The 21146-nt window shown below is 45.5% G+C and overlaps 1 protein-coding gene across 1 annotated transcript in view; it reads left to right on the forward strand.

Annotated features, from left to right (window-relative positions):
- Positions 1 to 12349: 12349 nt before the first annotated feature.
- LRRC4C (leucine rich repeat containing 4C) overlaps positions 12350 to 21146 on the forward strand; it is a 1405504-nt gene continuing 1396707 nt past the window's right edge. The window contains exon 1 of the mRNA XM_063946277.1: positions 12350 to 13101. The gene's annotated coding sequence lies outside the window, so the exon portion shown is untranslated. The remainder of the gene's footprint in view (positions 13102 to 21146) is intronic.

Here is a 21146-nt window from a genome sequence, read left to right on the forward strand (position 1 = left end):
CACATAATAACACACATAATGTCCCTTACACATATGCTGCACATTATTAGTTCCCTTATACACATAATGACACATAATGCCCCTTACACATAATGCCACACATTATTAATGCCCTTATACACATAATGGCACACATACTGCCCCTCACACATTTGCCGCACATTATTAATGCATTTATTTACGACACACATAATGCCCCTTACATATATTTCAAACACTACTGCACAACCAACCCACTGACACACAGCACTCACACAGCTGCTAACACTGTGACCTCTGCCTCTGCTTGAATACAGATGTATCCTCATACATCTCGCGTCAATATGCCATGCTGTAGGCGATGCCTGGCGTGAGTCAGCTGGCAGCTCTAGGCCAGCTCTGCCAAACGTCGGGTGCCTTTTTTCGATGAAAGTGCATCTTATTTGCATTGCTATGTGCACAAGCAGTTTCTGCTGATTAAAATAATATGCAGCATGCCTATATTCTGTGTGTGACTGTGACTGTATCTGCATACAAAATGCTACGTTGCAGTGATTTCCAGGAATACACTGTAACCTAGCATTCCATATGCAGATACAACCGCAGTCAAATGCAGAATATAGGCATGCCACATATTTTAATCAGCAGTAGCTGCTTATGCCCCTAGGCATACCAAATGCCCTAGGCATTTGCCTAATTTTCCTATGCCTAGGGCTGGCGCTGGTCATCAGGCCTGGGGAAGGAAGGAAGGAGGGGGGAGGCAGGGACTCCAGCCTTGGCCCAGCAGATCTACTTGTGCATCTGGAGTAGTTGTGGGAGTCTCACATTTCTTCAGCATGCACAGCACACATTCTGGCTGTCATAGCCTTCATTTTTTTATTCACTCAGTGGGGCAACTCTTCAAGTGCCAGCGCTCACAGGCATGCTACCTAAAGCTACCCAATGGTGGCGCCGGCCATGCATGTGACATTATTGAGCACTGCTGGCACTGTTCATGGTGCTTCGAAGTACCGCAAATAGACATTTTAGTGATTTATGCAAGAAACAGCATCAGCGCCCCCCCCCCCCCCCATATTTAAAATAGGACCAGTGCACACGACAAAAATATAGGAGCGTGGCTTCATGGGGAAAGGGAGTGGCCACAAAATAATACAAAATCATATTACGCTGAACAGGAGTCTCCATTTTTCAAATTACACTGTACAGTAGCATCACTTATACACATTACGCCAGGTAGAGCCCCTGTCATACATTATGCCAGGTAGAGCCTCCTGCCACACATTACTCCAGGTAGAGCCCCTATCAGACATGATGCCAGGTAGAGCCCCATTTTACACATTATGCCAGGTAGATTCCCTTTTTACACATTATGTAAGGTAGAGCCACCTTTTACACATTATATGAGGCGGAGCTCTCATTTACACATTATGACAAGTAGAGCCCCCGTTTACACATTAGTCCAGACAGAGCCCCCTTTTACACATTACGGCAGGACGAGTCCCCCTTTTACACAATACGGCAGGTGGATTCCCCTTTAACACATTACGGCAGGTGGATTTCCTTTTACACGTTACAGCAGGTGGAGTCCCCTTTTACACATTACGGCAGGTAAAGTCACCTTTTACAAATTGCGGCAGGTAAAGTCACCTTTTACACAGTACAGCAGCTAGAGTCCCCTTTACACAGTACAGCAGGTAGAGTCCCCTTTTACACATTATGGCAGGTAGAGTCCCCTTTTACAAATTGCGGCAGGTGGAGTCCCCTTTTACATAGTACGGCAGGTAAATTCCCCTTTTACACAGTACAGCAGGTAGAGTCCCCTTTACACAGAACAGCAGGTAGAGTCCCCTTTTGCACAGTATAGCAGGTAGATTCCCTTTTACAACTTTTCCATGGTACTATATGCTGGACCCAGAGCAGCTGTGGAAAAGGAACAGCAGGGGCAGCCTGGCCAGGTTGCACTGCATGCATCTGTTCTTGCTGCAAGTGCTCCTGAATTGACGGGTTGCTTATACATGGTCTGGGGAAATGGCTGTGCAGCCCACACTAAGCCCTGTCTAAGTACACTGATGGTCATGGAACACGGCCAGGGTAGTGTCTGATGTCAGATGAGGGGTCACAAATTTAATAGGTGCTTCTGGCGGATTGGTCATGGTAGCAGCAGCCACACTGTGATGCTACCGTGACAAATGGTAATGCCAGGAGTTACGCCACTGCCCCTACGTCCAAAGGCCGAGGCTCCTCGTGGCACTGGGCACTGTGGAGGTGAGCTGGCTGGGAGAGATGTCATAACATCTCTCCCTGGACGCTGAAGACATGGCAAGGGGGTCAGAGCATCTGGGGAGAAGCTGCAGTGCTACCTTGAATGTAATGATGTGCTCGGTAGAGAAGGAGATGAGCGCAGCACTGCATGAATGACAACGGGCAGCGCTGCAGGTAATGGTGGTGAGTGGCAGTATGGTGGTAATTGGCAGTTCAGGTGCTGCCAGATGGTGCACCCACAGTGCACATGCGATGTGGGCAAGGCACCACTAGCAAACCACTAGTTACGGCCCTGGTGCCCCCAATATACTTACTATGTACAGTATAACTTGTGACACTATACAGCACTGCTGGCTCTGTCCATAGTCCCTCCATTAACTATCGAGAACTTGTGACACTATACAGCACTGCTGGCGCTGTCCATGGTTCCCCCATCTACTACGTATAACTTAACTTGTGACACTATACAGCACTGCTGGCGCTGTCCATGGTGCCCCCATATACTATGTATAACGTGTGACACTATACAGCACTGCTGGCGCTGTCCATGGTGCCCCCATATACTATGTATAACGTGTGACACTATACAGCACTGCTGGCGCTGTCCATGGTGCTCCCATATACTATGTATAACGTGTGACACTATACAGCACTGCTGGCACTGTCCATGGTGCCCCCATATACTATGTATAATGGGTGACACTATACAGCACTGCTGGCACTATCCATGGTGCCCCCATATACTATGTATAACGTCTGACACTAAACAGCACTGTCTAGCGCTGTCCATGGTGCTCCCATATATGTATAACATGTGACACTATACAGCACTGATGGCGCTGTCCATGGTGCCCCATATACTATGTGTAACGTGTGATACTATACAGCACTGCTGGCACTGTCCATGGTGCCCCAATGTACTATGTATAACTTGTGACACTGGCCCTCATTCCGAGTTGTTCGCTCGCTAGCTGCTTTTAGCAGCATTGCACACGCTAGGCCGCCGCCCCCTGGGAGTGTATCTTCGCTAAGCAGAATTGCAAACGAAAGATTAGCAGAATTGCGAATAAATAATTCTTAGCAGTTTCTGAGTAGCTCGAGACTTACTCCTACGCTGCGATCAGCTCAGCCCGTTTCGTTCCTGGTTTGACGTCACAAACACACCCAGCGTTCGGCCAGACACTCCCCCGTTTCTCCAGACACTCCTGCGTTTTATCCTGGCATGCCTGCGTTTTTCCGTACAGCACTGCTGGCGATGTACATGGTGCCCCCATATACTATGTATAATGTGTGACACTATAAAGCAAAACAGCACTATCCATGGTTCCCGCCATATACTATGTATAACTTGTGACACTATACAGCACTACTGGCGCTGTCCATGGTGCCCCCATATACTATGTACAATGTGTGATACTATACAGCACTGCTGGCACTGTCCATGGTGCTCCCATATACTAAGTATAATGTGTGACACTGTACAGCACTGCTGGCACTATCCATGGTTCTGGCCATATACTATGTATAACTTGTGACACTATACAGCACTGCTGGCGCAGTCGATGGTGCCCCCATATAATATGTATAACTTGTGACAATATACAGCACTGCTGGCACTGTCCATGATGCCCCCATATACTATGTATAACATGTGACACTATACAGCACTGCTGGCACTGTCCATGCTGCCCCTATATACTATGTATAACATGTGACACTATACAGTACTGCTGGCGCTGTCCTTGGTGCCCCCAAATACTATGTATAACGTTTGACACTATGCAGCACTGCTGGCAATATCCATAGTTCCCGCCATATACTATGTATAACTTGTGACACTATACAGCACTGCTGGCGTTGTCCATGGTGCTCCCATATACTATGTATAACGTGTGACACTATACAGCACTGCTAGCGCTGTCCATGGTGCCCCCATATACTATGTGTAACATGTGACACTATACAGCACTGATTGCGCAGTCCATGGTGCCCCCATATACTATGTATAACATGTGACACTATACAGCACTGCTTGCGCAGTCCATGGTGCCCCCATATAATATGTATAACTTGTGACAATATACAGCACTTCTAGCACTGTCCATGATGCCCCTATATACTATGTATAACATCTGACACTATACAGCAATGCTGGCGCTGTCCATGGTGCCCCCATATACTATGTATAACATGTGACACTAAACAGCACTACTAATGCTGTCTATGGTGCCTCCATATACTATGTATAACATGTGACACTATACAGCACTGCTGGCACTATCCATGGTGCCCCCATATACTATGTATGACGTCTAACACTATACAGCACTGTCTAGCGCTGTCCATGGTGCTCCAATATACTATGTATAACGTGTGACACTATACAGCACTGCTGGCGCTGTCTATGGTGCCTTCATATACTATGTAAAATGTGTGACACTATACAGCACTGTTGGCGCAGTCTATGGTGCCCCCATATACTATGGGGTATATTTACAAAGATTTGTGTTTTTGCCGTTTTGAAGGGTGTTTGAACTCGATTGGTATTGGGTGCATTTTACTGCAACTTTTTGAATCCTGATACGATCATTCACTAAGTTGCCGACTTTTCCCAATTCGTATTTTCCGATGTCGATGTGATTCGTAATGTTAGGCAGTGTTTTACGGGAGTGATGAGTAAAACACTGCCTGACAAAACACAAGGAATCCCGGCCGGATCTGTGAGATCCGTGCAGGGCTTCATTGTGTACCTTAAAAGGGTGTTTTAAGTAGTAAAAAATCCCCCAAAAAATTGCGTGGGGTCACCCCTCCTAAGCGCAACCAGCCTCGGGCTCTTTGAGCCGGTCCTGGTTGACAAAATATGGAGAGAAAAATGACAGGGGTTCCCCCATATTTCATCAACCAGCACCGGGCTCTGCGCCCGGTCCTGGTTCCAAAAATACGGGGAACAAAAAGCGTAGGGGTCCCCCGTATTTTTGAAACCAGCACCGGGCTCCACTAGCCAGTTACATAATGCCACAGCTGGGGGACACTTTTATACTGGTCCCTGCGGCCCTGGCATTACATACCCAACTAGTCACCCCTGGCCGGGGTACCCTGGAGGAGTGGGAACCCCTTAAATCAAGGGGTCCCCCCCTCCAGCCACCCAAGGGCCAGGGGTGAAGCCCGAGGCTGTCCCCCCCATCCAAGGGTGGCAGATGGGGGGCTGATAGCCATGTGTATAAAATGTGAATATTGTTTTTAGTAGCAGTACTACAAGTCCCAGCAAGCCTCCTCCGCAAGCTGGTACTTGGAGAACCACAAGTACCAGCATGCGGTTGAAAACCTGGCCCGCTGGTACCTGTAGTACTACTACTAAAAAAATACCCCCAAAAAAACAGGACACACACACCGTGAAAGTATAAGTTTATTACATACATGCACACCAACATACACACATACTTACCTATGTTCCCACGAGGCTCGGTCCTCTTCTCCATGTAGAATCCTTGGGGGACCTGTGAAAAAAATGATACTCACATAATCCAGTGTAGAATCTGACCTTTGTATAATCCACGTACTTGGCAAAACAAAAAAACGGAAACCCGACCACGCACTGAAAGGGGTCCCATGTTTACACATGGGACCCCTTTCCCCGACTGCCAGGACCCCCCCTGACACCTGTCAAAGAGGGTCCCTTCAGCCAATCAGGGAGTGCCACGTCGTGGCACTCTCCTGATTGGCTGTGTGCTCCTGTAGTGTCTGTCAGGCAGCACACGGCACAGATACAATGTAGCGCCTATGCGCTCCATTGTAGCCAATGGTGGGAACTTTGCGGTCAGCGGTTGACCGAAAGTAACCTCATCGCTGACCGCAAAGTTCCCACCATTGGCTACAATGGAGCGCATGGGCGCTACATTGTGTCTGTGCCGTGCGCTGCCTCACAGACACTACAGGAGCACATAGCCAATCAGGAGAGTGCCATGACGTGGCGCTCCCTGATTGGCTGAAGGGACCCTCTTTGACAGGAGTCAGAGGGGGTCCTGGCAGTCGGGGAAAGGGGTCCCCTTGGGGGACCTGTGAATTTTTTTCACAGGTCCCCCAAGGATTCTACATGGAGAAGAGGACCGAGCCTCGTGTGAACATAGGTAAGTATGTATGTATGGAGGTGTGAATGTATGATGAAATATGGGGGAACCCCTGTCATTTTTTACCCCATATTTTGACAACCAGGACCGGCTCAAAGAGCCCGAGGCTAGTTATGCTTAGGAGGGGGGACCCCACGCAATTTTTTTTTCTGTTTTTACACTAAACAGACCCTTTCCCATAGATAACTATGCAAAGATCTCACTGATCCGTGCATGGTTATCCAAACTCGACTGGAAAAAGCAGGTCTATTTTTTTGCTGCTTTTTTTAACGAATCGAAAAAAAACGGACCCGCACTTGAGCACTCAGAAACTAACACCCAAATACGAATGAATAGTGAATGGCCGTATTCTATGAAATAACAGCCGCGTTTGACCGATGGTCTATTCATTCGTATTTCTGAACTTTGATAATCAAACCATTACGAATAGTCCAAACACAGCCGAGATTGGTGCTTAGTGAATTCCCGTGTTGGGACTTAGAAAAAAAAACACAAATCGGCCATACTCGTATTTTTAGTAAATACTGGCCTATGTGTAACGTGTGACACTATACAGCACTGCTGGTGCTGTCCATGGTGCCGCCATATACTATGTGTAACGTGTGACACTATACAGCACTGCTGGTGCTGTCCATGGTGCCCCCATATACTATGTGTAACGTGTGACACTATACAGCACTGCTGGTGCTGTCCATGGTGCCGCCATATACTATGTGTAACGTGTGACACTATACAGCACTGCTGGTGCTGTCCATGGTGCCGCCATATACTATGTGTAACGTGTGACACTATACAGCACTGCTGGCACTGTCCATGGTGCCGCCATATACTATGTATAAGTGCTTGCGCTGTCCACGATGTCCCCATATACTATGTTTAACTGCTGACGCTGTCCATGGTGCCCCCATATACTATGTATGACTGCTGGCGCTGTCCATGGTGCCCCCATACACTATGTATAACTGCTGCCGCTGTCCATGATGCCCCCATATACTATGTATAACTGCTGGCGCTGTCCATGATGCCCCCATATACTATGTATAACTGCTGGCGCTGTCCATGGTGCCCCCATATACTATGTATAACTGCTGGCGCTGTCCATGGTGCCCCCATACACTATGTATAACTGCTGGTACTGTCCACGATGCCCCCATATACTATGTATAACTGCTGGCGCTGTCCATGGTTCCCCCATATACTATGTATAACTGTTGGCACTGTCCACGATGTCCCCATATACTATGTTTAACTGCTGGCGCTGTCCATGGTGCCCCCATACACTATGTATAACTGCTGGTACTGTCCACGATGCCCCCATATACTATGTATAACTGCTGGCGCTGTCCATGGTTCCCCCATATACTATGTATAACTGTTGGCACTGTCCACGATGTCCCCATATACTATGTTTAACTGCTGGCGCTGTCCATGGTGCCCCCATATACTATGTATAACTGTTGGCACTGTCCATGGTGCCCCCATATACTATGTATAACTGCTGGCGCTGTCCATGGTGCCCCCATACACTATGTATAACTGTTGGCACTGTCCATGGTGCCCCCATATACTATGTTTAACTGCTGGCGCTGTCCATGGTGCCCCCATATACTATGTATAACTGTTGGCACTGTCCATGGTGCCCCCATATACTATGTTTAACTGCTGGCGCTGTCCATGGTGCCCCCATATACTATGTATAACTGCTGGCGCTGTCCATGATGCCTCCATATACTATGTATAACTGCTGGTGCTGTCCATGGTGCCTCCATATACTATGTATAACTGCTGGTGCTGTCCATGATGCCTCCATATACTATGTATAACTGTTGGCACTGTCCATGATGCCCCCATATACTATGTATAACTGCTGGCGCTGTCCATGATGCCTCCATATACTATGTATAACTGTTGGCACTGTCCATGATGCCCCCATATACTATGTGTAACTGCTGGCGCTGTCCATGATGCCTCCATATACTATGTATAACTGTTGGCACTGTCCATGATGCCCCCATATACTATGTATAACTGCTGGCGCTGTCCATGATGCCCCCATATACTATGTATAACTGCTGGCGCTGTCCATGATGCCCCCATGTACTATGTATAACTGCTGGCACTGTCCATGATGCCCCCATATACTATGTATAACTGCTGGCGCTGTCCATGATGCCCCCATATACTATGTATAACTGCTGGCGCTGTCCATGATGCCCCCATATACTATGTATAACTGCTGGCGCTGTCCATGGTGCCCCCATGTACTATGTATAACTGCTGGTGCTGTCCATGGTGCCCCCATACACTATGTACAACTGTTGGCACTGTCCATGATGCCCCCATATACTATGTATAACTGCTGGCGCTGTCCATGGTGCCCCCATATACTATGTATAACTGCTGGCACTGTCCATGATGCCCCCATATACTATGTATAACTGCTGGCGCTGTCCATGGTGCCCCCATGTACTATGTATAACTGCTGGCGCTGTCCATGGTGCCCCCATATACTATGTATAACTGTTGTCACTGTCCAGGATGCCCCCATATACTATGTTTAACTGCTGGCGCTGTCCATGGTGCCTCCATATACTATGTATAACTGTTGGTACTGTCCATGATGCCCCCATATACTATGTATAACTGCTGGCGCTGTCCATGGTGCCTCCATATACTATGTATAACTGTTCGTACTGTCCATGATGCCCCCATATACTATGTATAACTGCTGGTGCTGTCCATGGTGCCCCCATACACTATGTATAACTGTTGGAACTGTCCATGATGCCCCCATATACTATGTATAACTGCTGGCGCTGTCCATGGTGCCCCCATGTACTATGTATAACTGCTGGCGCTGTCCATGGTGCCCCCATATACTATGTATAACTGCTGGCGCTGTCTATGATGCCCCCATATACTATGTATAACTGCTGGCGCTGTCCATGGTGCCCCCATGTACTATGTATAACTGCTGGCGCTGTCCATGGTGCCCCCATATACTATGTATAACTGTTGGCACTGTCCAGGATGCCCCCATATACTATGTATAACTGCTGGCACTGTCCATGGTGCCTCCATATACTATGTATAACTGTTGGTACTGTCCATGATGCCCCCATATACTATGTATAACTGCTGGCGCTGTCCATGGTTCCCCCATATACTATGTATAACTGTTGGCACTGTCCAGGATGCCCCCATATACTATGTATAACTGCTGGCGCTGTCCATGGTGCCTCCATATACTATGTATAACTGTTGGCACTGTCCATGGTGCCCCCATGTACTATGTATAACTGTTGGCGCTGTCCATGGTGCCCCCATGTACTATGTATAACTGCTGGTGCTGTCCATGATGCCCCCATATACTATGTATAACTGCTGGTGCTGTCCATGATGCCCCCATATACTATGTATAACTGCTGGCGCTGTCCATGGTGCCTCCATATACTATGTATAACTGTTGGCACTGTCCATGGTGCCCCCATGTACTATGTATAACTGTTGGCGCTGTCCATGATGCCCCCATATACTATGTATAACTGTTGGCACTGTCCATGGTGCCCCCATGTACTATGTATAACTGCTGGCGCTGTCCATGATGCCCCCATATACTATGTATAACTGCTGGCGCTGTCCATGATGCCCCCATATACTATGTATAACTGCTGGTGCTGTCCATGGTGCCCCCATATACTATGTATAACTGCTGGCGCTGTCCATGATGCCCCCATATACTATGTATAACTGCTGGTGCTGTCCATGGTGCCCCCATATACTATGTATAACTGCTGGCGCTGTCCATGGTGCCCCCATACACTATGTATAACTGCTGGCGCTGTCCATGATGCCTCCATATACTATGTATAACTGCTGGCGCTGTCCATGGTGCCCCCATGTACTATGTATAACTGTTGGCACTGTCCATGGTGCTCCCATGTACTATGTGTAACTGCTGGCGCTGTCCATGGTGCCCCCATACACTATGTATAACTGCTGGCGCTGTCCATGATGCCTCCATATACTATGTATAACTGCTGGCGCTGTCCATGGTGCCTCCATATACTATGTATAACTGTTGGCACTGTCCATGGTGCCCCCATGTACTATGTATAACTGCTGGTACTGTCCATGATGCCCCCATATACTATGTATAACTGCTGGCACTGTCCATGGTGCCCCCATGTACTATGTATAACTGCTGGTGCTGTCCATGGTGCACCTATGTACTATGTATAACTGTTGGCGCTGTCCATGGTGCTGAACTGATTTGTCTTTATAGTAGCTCAGTAGATGTATTCAGGTAACTACTGCTCGATGTATAGAGGATAGCTACTGATCTTAGGTTCAGTATAATTATTGTGTTTTTAATTCAGCGTCATTGCTCTTACGTGCGTAAAATAATGTGCTCTGGAGCTAACGTGTGCAAATTTCAGTTCTAAGTTTGGAATAGTTTAATGTGTTCTGTACAACTGGACACTGATTAAGAGGAGCTGACAGAGATTGGAGTTAATCGTAGCATTCGATTTATTTGTCTGGTCAGATTGTGGCACCGCAGATGAAACCCTGCATGGGCAGAGTGTGGCACCGCAGATGAAACCTTGCATGGGCAGAGTGTGGCACTGCAGATGAAACCTTGCATGGGCAGAGTGTGGCACTGCAGATGAAACCTTGCATGGGCAGAGTGAGGCACCGCAGATGAAACCTTGCATGGGAAGAGTGTGGCACTGCAGATGAAACCTTGCATGGGCAGAGTGTGGCACTGCAGATGAAACCTTGCATGGGCAGAGTGTGGCACCGCAGATGAAACCTTGCATGGGAAGAGTGTGGCACTGCAGATGAAACCTTGCATGGGCAGAGTGTGGCACTGCAGATGAAACCTTGCATGGGCAGAGTGTGGCACTGCAGATGAAACCTTGCATGGGCAGAGTGTGGCACTGCAGATGAAACCTTGCATGGGCAGAGTGTGGCACTGCAGATGAAACCTTGCATGGGCAAAGTGTGGCACTGCAGATGAAACCTTGCATGGGAAGAGTGTGGCACCGCAGATAAAACCTTGTATGGGCAGAGTGTGGCACCGCAGATAAAAACTTGCATAGGCAGAGTTTGGCACCGCAGATGAAATTTTGCATGGGCAGATTGTTGCACCGCTGGTGATACCTTGCATGGGCAGAGTGTGGCACTGCAGATGAAACCTTGCATGGGCAGAGTGTGGCACCACTAATGAAACCTTGCATGGGCAGAGTGTGGCACTGCAGTTGGGCAGAGTGTGGCACCGCAGATGGGCAGAGTGTGGCACCACAGATGAAACCTTGCATGGGCAGAGTGTGGCACCGCAGATGAAACCTTGCATGGGCAGAGTGTGGCACCGCAGATGAAACCTTGCATGGGCAGAGTGTGGCACCACTGATGAAACCTTGCATGGGCAGAGTGTGGCACTGCAGATGGGCAGAGTGTGGCACCGCAGATGGGCAGAGTGTGGCACCACAGATGAAACCTTGCATGGGCAGAGTGTGGCACCGCAGATGAAACCTTGCATGGGCAGAGTGTGGCACCGCAGATGAAACCTTGCATGGGCAGAGTGTGGCACCGCAGATGGGCAGAGTGTGGCACCGCAGATGGGCAGAGTGTGGCACCACAGATGAAACCTTGCATGGGCAGAGTGTGGCACCGCAGATGAAACCTTGCATGGGCAGAGTGTGGCACCGCAGATGAAACCTTGCATGGGCAGATTGTGGCACCACTGATGAAACCTTGCATGGGCAGAGTGTGGCACCGCAGATGGGCAGAGTGTGGCACTGCAGTTGGGCAGAGTGTGGCACCGCAGATGGGCAGAGTGTGGCACCGCAGATGGGCAGAGTGTGGCACCACAGATGAAACCTTGCATGGGTAGAGTGTGGCACCACTGATGACTACTGCACATACCTCTTACTGTACCTCCCTCCTAAATGATTAACACCTCCTCTCTGTCCCTACTGAATCCAGTGCCACAGCTGCTGCTGGATGACAGTGCTGCTGGATTCTCCGTGAGGAAGGCTCAGGATTGGGGAGAAGGATAAGATCTGCAGCCGCGTTAGAGACTTCTGTATTCAGCCTTTGCAATCCCCCCTCCCGTCCCAGCTCCCCCCCAGCTCCCTCATGTAAGCTGTATGTAGGAGCACGGACAGCATGGAATGCAGCAGCTAGGACACAGATGGAGAGAGCTTTCATGTTGCAGTAAGACAAGCGCCTGTCTGGGGGAGACTCCTCGGTGGTGCCCCTCCAGTCACTGACTTGGTTTATTGTGCTGGGGCAGAATACATGCGGGGGGATATACAGGTGACTGGAAGACTCCCTGGATTTCTCTACAATATATATACATTGCTGGAGGTTGCCATGCCATCTGCAGAAAGCAGCCTCTGACATAGACTCTCCCGTGCAACTCCAATCTGTGAACCAGCCTCTGCCACCCTCACCCAACAACCTGCAGGGACTACCCGAATGGAGTGATTTTTGTTTTTCTTCATCTGTTTTTTAAGCCCATATTTGTAAATCTATCTGCAAACTAGTGGATAAGACAGAGGGAAACCTTCCAATATATTCCAACTGTACTGATTATACACTATATATATATATACATAGATATTTTTCCTGGCTGTTCCATGTGACTTACAAAACTGATAGACACATATGCTGTGATGGAAGAGAGCACATTCCCTTAGACAAGGCGGATCAATATCTTGTCAAATGGGTAAGTCGTGTATTCTCCCAGCAAATTGCATTCCTATTATTCCTGCGGGACGCATGTTTTCTGCTGTTACCATATTATATCACACTGAAACACCAGTGGACTTATCTGCTCCTCTCAATGGTTGGAGTTAGGCTCCAGTTCCTCAACATAAGTGTTATATCCTTCCAAAGTCTGCTCTGATTTATTAATTTATTATGTGTTTGCATAGAAATATTGTATTCCCAATAGATGCATCGCTCAGCCTGGGATGAGTCACTGTGTCCTATAGCCTGAACTACAGCTCACAGCCTCTCTGGGAATGCGACTGGTTGTGTGGGGTAGATAGATAGATAGATATTAGATAGATAGATAGATAGATAGATAGATAGATAGATAGATAGATAGATAGATAGATATTAGATAGATAGATAGATAGATAGATCGATAGATAGATAGATAGATAGATAGATATTAGATAGATAGATATCAGACAGATAGATAGATAGATAGATAGATAGATAGATATCAGACAGATAGATAGATAGATATCAGACAGATAGATAGATAGATAGATAGATAGGTGTGTGTGTGTGTGTGTGTGTGTGTGTGTGTGTGTGTGTGTGTGTGTGTGTGTGTGTGTGTATTATATATAGAATGAGAGAGATAGAAATATATTTTGACAATATTTAGGGTTTTTTTTGTCCCACATTAATGGTCCTTTGCATTTAAAATGACTACATATTATTACTCTATTTACAGCATTCATAATAAAACAATGAATTCATGGAGCACTGTATTCTCTGCTATTCTTTTTTCATGAGTATAATATTACTGTAGACTAAGGGCCTCTGTAAAATCCTTCCCCTAGTTACACAGACAGAAGGGTGTACGCATAGAAGGGTAGTTACTGTCCTTAGAGAATCTAGATAGTGATAAACGTAGATTCCCTATATCTGAAAACAAGGCTAGCCTGGATTGTCTTGGTCCTTCCAGCACTAGGTAAGATCAGAGCTACAGTAAGTGTGCAAGTATCTGATTCTAATCTTCATTAGCTCCATCACAGAATGGACAGGAGAGCTGTGTGGAACGCTTAAGGTTGGGGCACTGAATGAGTTAATTAGAAGACTTGAAATTAATTAATGCTGTGTTTCTTAAATGAGGAGCCTGCAGCAGCCTCTCTTCCCTGCTTTGTGTCTATGCTCTTCCTGCTCAGTACTTTGTGTAATAAGATGAAGGACATTATTATACTCCACTAGAACAGCTTCCTATCTTGTCTTCTATGTCCTTTTGGCTGGGAGCAAAGCAGCATAAAAAACACATAAGTCAGATACTAATGTACAGTCACTAAACCTCTCCACTGACTTCCCTTCTAGTATTATACAACCCCTGGTCTGGTTATATCACATAGCAACCTCGCCCAGCCTAGACCTGGCTTTTAAGGAAATTAGGCTATACTATATCATTTAGTAAAACAAGGTTTTATTATGTCATTAGATCAGCAGCTGTCGAGGGTCCTTTTTAGGCTGCAAATGCTCTCACGTTTTATGTAGAGTATTGAGTGTGTAACAAGATAATATACAGAATACACACACTATCTGCCCTATCACCAGCCTGCTTTGTGCATTGCAAGCCTTCTGATTATTCACCTAGGAAACTGCAACTGCTGCCTTCTCATCAACACATATTTCATTAAGAAACAGATAGATAGTAAATAATGGTTTGCTCCACTGCAGTCTGGGCTAGCGGTTGTGCCACACTTTGGATGGTATCTGTGATTAGGCATAGCTTCACAGGATGCCAGAGATTATATATGGTGCAGCCACTGTTCCTGTGCCAGGAAAATCACTTATTAAAAGATGTTAAGAAATATGACTGAGACATCAATAGCAGACTGCTCTTCTCTCAGGACACTGGTCATCCCCTAGTCAGTCTACTAATATAAAGCCACTGGCATCATGTACCACTGTACCAGGATATACACCTGGAATGGATCATAAACCCTTTAAGTTTTTAAGTGGGAGAATAGGATGGCGTTCTAGACAATTTTGGGGTCCTGCTTAGTAAAACTGAACTTTTGTATATATATAGAGAGAGAGAGAGAGAGAGAGAGAGGAACAGCGGCACTCAGGTGGTCTTCGTAAATATAGAAATGTATTGTCACAGACATAAAGAGTTCTTTATGTCTATGTGACAATAAATTTCTATATTTATTATATATAGTTATGCACAGCAGATATTTTCTTATTTTCTACAGAAGCAGATTTACGGTCTATATTTTTTCTTTCTTCCAAGAGTAAATACCGCAAATATGAGTGGATTGATAAAATGCACAAAAGCAGCGCTATTAATACACAGTGACTGGCCACAGTATGTTCGGCACATTTATTCTCTAGCCTAAATGAGTGCAGTGACATTAGCTGTGTCTCTCTCTGTCACTGTAAAGCATTGCCTCACAACTGCAGACATGGGGGAACCAGGAGCATACAGAGTCAGCAGCACATTAGTGTTTCAGCAGTGTGAGCAGAATTGTACACACTGCAGAGATAATTGGTGGAGTGTGTAAGATGTGATCACTTCAGGATGCTCCTAATGACTGATTGTTAAATAATATCCTTTATTTTTCTTGCTTCTCTGTGCTTGCACACCCCCCCCCCCCCCCCCCACCCCTTCATACTGCAAAGGATTCATGATTTGGTCAGCGGTTCTCTTCTTTGAGGACTGGTGAGATTTACAGACATCTATATCAGGCCATCAGTTACTGTTACTCTATATGTCCTCAGGCCTCGCACACACAGTGGAATTAAATAACTGGAGGTGAATGATGACGTTAAAATAAGTTAGCTTGTCAAAATACCTCTTGGGAAGCCAGGTGGAAAATGCCATTAATCTCTGTTCTGATGTTTTAAAAAGTGGTATTATGAAACGTGATGTAATAAATGATCTCAAGAGGTCTGCAGCGGCAATACTCTTTGGGGGTTTTGTCTGCCTGGCATAGATTGATTCTACTGATGAGTATGACTTTGTTTCACATGTGGATTATGAGAAGAGTTTTGCAGAGTTGGTGTGCACAGAAGTATGCTCAAAAATAATCACTGAAATCATCATGAAAATACAAAAGATTGAAATGAGTTAACAAGGTTCTATTTACAGGACACAAGGTAACAGTGTGCACAGCTGAAGACCCAAACAGGGAACACGCCAGTGTGTTACTCTACAGTACAGTATACCGGTGCATAAGATGTTCATGACTTGCAAAACAATCAGAAAATAGTCATATGTATGAGCAGTGTGAACACTAAACTCTACAACATACAGAGAAGGGGCTGTATAAGTGTTATAGGATTTTGTGTAATTTGCACTACTGTACATTGGCATACTGTATACTGTATACGTCCTTTTTGTATCTCTGATAGACAAGTAACCTTTCTGAATTATAATCAACGCCAACTTGTATTTTGGAAGCACCTCAGAAACCACAGAAGACTTTTCAGTGTGTCACATGCTCTGTAATAACTAATAAATGTCATTGTAGAATAAAAATTTTACTATAGTATTGCTTTTAGAAAAGTTTTAGAAATGTTCAAGTTTTGATGAATCAACAAGATGAAATATTAAGGCTAAAAATGAATAAATAACTTTTTATATAGAGATTGTCATTGTACTGTATATAATAAGTGTGTTTCTTATGTACTGCATAAGACCTGGTAATATTCTATTCTTCAGTCTTTATTGCATCATCGAAGTTTTTTATAGATATTTTTTCACAGTCTGGATTCCCTAAAATCTGTAATATGTATAGTAATTGTTAGGACCTGTATGCCATGAAATATTCTCCAGCAGCCATACTGTAGTTTCTTCATTTTCCACATACTGTATTTGTTACAAGGACGCTGGTCCTGCCTGTTGTAAAGCTGAAAATCGCACGCAATGCCCCATGTAACATACTGTTCTGTAATGAATGTAATTTACATATTGCAAGAGTGCCGTGTAAATGCATATTTGAGGCCAAGACTGTGGCATCTTTGGGGGAGATAGTGTTATCACTGTTTGTAGGGAGGAGTTAAATGGGATCGTCTGTTCTCCCAACAAAGACTGTATTAAACCCATGAGGGCTCCAAGTTGTACAATGGGATGGTAAAATGAACTACAGTTCCACTATGGAATGGAATTGTGTAAATAATTTGGCAGCAGCAGAGAAGGTGGACAGCCCAAACAATTATCTGCCTCATCATAAATGCCTAAAACCCAACCTCATTCATGTAGCCCTGGGTGGCCCCTACTCACCCCCACCCATGTGATGACATAATGTGATGAAGTGGGGGCTTAGCTTTGGTTGCATCCTAAAACCTCACAGGACAGCTCTCAGTCCTCTCCCCAGTCTGCAAGCTGCCAGTGCAGTTACCCTACAAGTCAAATACAGATGTGACTATGTGTTGCACACTCAGTGGTAGCACTACTTGCACACCACTAGTTACAGCCCTGAAGGGGTAGCATTAAAGCTGAAGTAGCTTGAACATTGCAGTGATGTTTTTATTGTGCACATTCTTTGGAGAATCTGCAAACGGCAAACTACGGTAGGTGGTTTTATGGGTGTATTTCCCATGCCCCAAATTGTGTGTGTACTTCAAATTGTGCTAGGTGAACAAGTAAGTTTCCAACCAAGTGACATGCAGACAGGGGAGGAAGGGGAAGCAGAGCTTTAGCTGTCATACTCCAAGAGGTTTAACTATAAAAAAACATATTAGAATAATACAAAGGAGATATTTATAATATAAATTTCTTCTTTGTATTATTTGAATCATTTTAAAGTTAAAACTCACTCAAATACAGGGAGAGATGAGAGGTGAGACAGTGAGGAGCTGAGCCTCCCCTTATGGTCAGACACTGCCTGGCTGGAGTGGGGGTGAGGTTTCCATGGCCGATATACTGCTGAGACAATGACCAGGGGAGAAAGCTGTCACATCTGCCTCACTGATGGGGTGGTGCATTGAGTCAGCGCTGAGTGGGAGCCAGCCCTATAGCAGATGTCAGCTACAGAGCTGGAGGGAGGCTCTGCCTCCTGACCTCACTGACTCTGGCTGCTGGAGTCTGGGCAAGAACACCAGTCTCCTCACATTATTATAATAATAATAATAATAATAATAATAATTTTATTTATATAGCGCTGTTTCTCCAGTAGGACTCAAGGCGCTTAACAGATACATAGCGTAATATAGTACAGTAAATAATGAAGTACATTTTCATAAAATACAGAAGCATGGAGATACTAAAGGGACAATTATGGGAATGCTTGAGTAAACAGGAAAGTCTTGAGTCTACTTTTGAAGGATTCTATAGTTGCGGCATCTCGCACTGTGCAGGGAAGTGAGTTCCATAGAGTCGGAGCCGCATGACTAAAAGCTTGACCCCCAGATGAGTTGCGGGAGATTCTAGGTACTACTAAAAGTCCTTCATCTACAGAACTCAGTAACCGAGTGGGGCAGTATGGGGTCAGAAGCTGCTTCAGGTACCTTGGGCCCTGGTCATTTAGTGCTTTGAAACTCAGTAAGCCAATCTTGAAGATGATTCGCCATTTTACAGGCAGCCAGTGAAGGGAGTAGGGGATGGGTGTTATGTGGCTAGAACGGGGCTTGTTGGGTAACAACCTGGTAGCTGTGTTTTTCAAACTAGCTGTACAAGGTTCTCAGACCCCCCCAACTATCCGCCCTGCTTCTATTATTGCTAGCAGGGTCTGCTATGGAGGTAAGGAGGTATGCTGTCTAGTACAGTAGCAAGACCAGGTCAGTGCTCCCATCCCTCCAGTCCAATGCCCCTTTCTCCCCCATCAAGTGGCCTCACCCCATCTCACTGACCCGCCCCCCCCCAATCCCAATGTCAGCCCCCTTGTTTCTTACACCACCCCAGTGTCCCATCTCACTACTTTGTGAAGCAGCAGACTATCGGGTACTAAAACACATCATTTCCAAGCCCAGCAAAGAGCTGATGTCACTTACTGTAGGTAATCGTGCTTGACTTAATAAGACAAAACATCAGGAGTAATGAATAGACCAGATACAATATATCCAATGCAGAAGATATTATGTCTAGATACATGAGTATAAGTTTCCAAATTGTGATACATATATATATAGTATATATATATATATATATATATATATATACTGGCACTTTAATGCTAGTAATACAGCTGGTCCCGGTACCACAGTGCAATGATACTTGTAGTCCTCCAAAAATGGCACGACACTCACAGGGAAACGGTTCAAAGAATTGATGAAGTGTTGTCCAAGTCACGACTTGGACAACACTTCACTAAATCTTTGAACCGTGTCCCTGTGAGTGCCGTGCATTTTTTAGAGGAATATATATATATATATATATATATATATATATATATATAATCAGGAGCCAAGAGACGCTGCGTTGGAGGAACTAGTGACTCACTATGCAGGAGGACTCCACCAATCAGTCCAATTCTTGAGATGAATATTAGCATAGATGTAGAACTGTGTTAAGGCCCCATGGAGTAATGGGTAAGGCACTGGTTTAGGCCCCATCCCCGCATTCCCTGTCCAGAAACAGGTTATTGTGATCTAGGTCTCTCAAGTCAAACTAGGCCTTAGGCAGGAGCCTCCACTTACCCTCTTTACAAGAATTGAGTTGACACAGGCTGTACTCACACTTAGGGGAGGGAGCAGAGAATGACTTGTACTGAGTGAAGGTGGTAAGGATGAGTCTATACTCAGAGTTGGGAGACAAAGTTATCGTTCTGTCTGAGTGTAAAGAAGCAATGTACAGGCGTCCTCTCATCTCTGTATGAATTATACCATTCTACTGGCAATCAATTCTTATGTAAATAAATGCCAATCTATTGCACACGTAACCACGTATAAAACACGGTAAGGGTGGCTATTGTTGACTTTAGCCTCACAGTTCCAGCGCATGCCACAATTATTTGGGGTATGTCACACATAATATACTTTATGGTTTGAATTTGTGCAAACACATTATACTTTTGCCATCATAATGAATAAGAATTGTTTTTCTTTAACTTATTTTCTTTTATCCCATTAAAATAAAGAAAAATAGATATATAATTGTTTATCTTGTAGACAAGGAAGAACTGTACCGCCATGTTTTTTTTTTGTGGCAAACATGAACAATTGGCTTATATAGGAAATCACTCAAAGGTTGGTTACTGTCCCCTGCCATACTGGGTTTCATTTCTTCCACTGATGTACGGATGGGTCCACATTTATCTTGACCTTTAATAGGATTAACTGAGACTGGTCAATCGGACTTAATCCCCTACTGTAATGACTTAATCCCCTGCTGTATTGTTCTCTGTATTGTATTGCAGCTGAGAACAATAGATGAAAGGCTTATGCTGATAAACCATGGTGTGACTAGGCGCAGAAAACTAGTCAAGATAACTGTGGACCCATCTGTATTCGGAAAGAGATGCTCATTTGGCAGAGATATGACTTTACCAACCACTTTGCGAGGTTATGATTGTGCTACCAGTGTTAGTTAGTAATATGTATGTAATAAGTGTATGAAACTAATCTTACCTTTGGTGTGTAGTAGTGATGTCGTGAGTTGTACAGTATCTGGAGTATATTGATGTCTCTCCTGTAACATATAACTTATAATTGGAGAGTAGTGACATCATAGGACTCATTGTGAAAAGGTGGATTGTAATACTGAGTAGAAAACTGCACTGGTGCAGGACAATTTTCTGCGGTGTGACATCATGGCGTCATGCTGATAGGGTGGGGCCACCGGCAGAGCACTGCTTTGGATGTTCCATGTGGATCTGCAGAAGCTCTACTGGCTGCTGGCTACACGGCGCTGTTCCAAGTACCCTGTAAGCCAAATGCAAATGCCATGTGTCAGTGACTGTGTCACCCCGGGTCCCTGCACCCTGAGCAGCGGCACTGCTTCCAGACCCCCAGTTACTGTGATGGTATAGAGCAGCGGTGGCCAACCAGTGGCTCTTGAGCCGCATGTGTCTCTTTCTTTATTCAAATGTGGCTCCCAAAACTCTAAATCATGTGACCACAACAGAT

This window comes from Pseudophryne corroboree, chromosome 11, assembly GCF_028390025.1.
Source record: "Pseudophryne corroboree isolate aPseCor3 chromosome 11, aPseCor3.hap2, whole genome shotgun sequence".
Taxonomy (NCBI): domain Eukaryota; kingdom Metazoa; phylum Chordata; class Amphibia; order Anura; family Myobatrachidae; genus Pseudophryne; species Pseudophryne corroboree.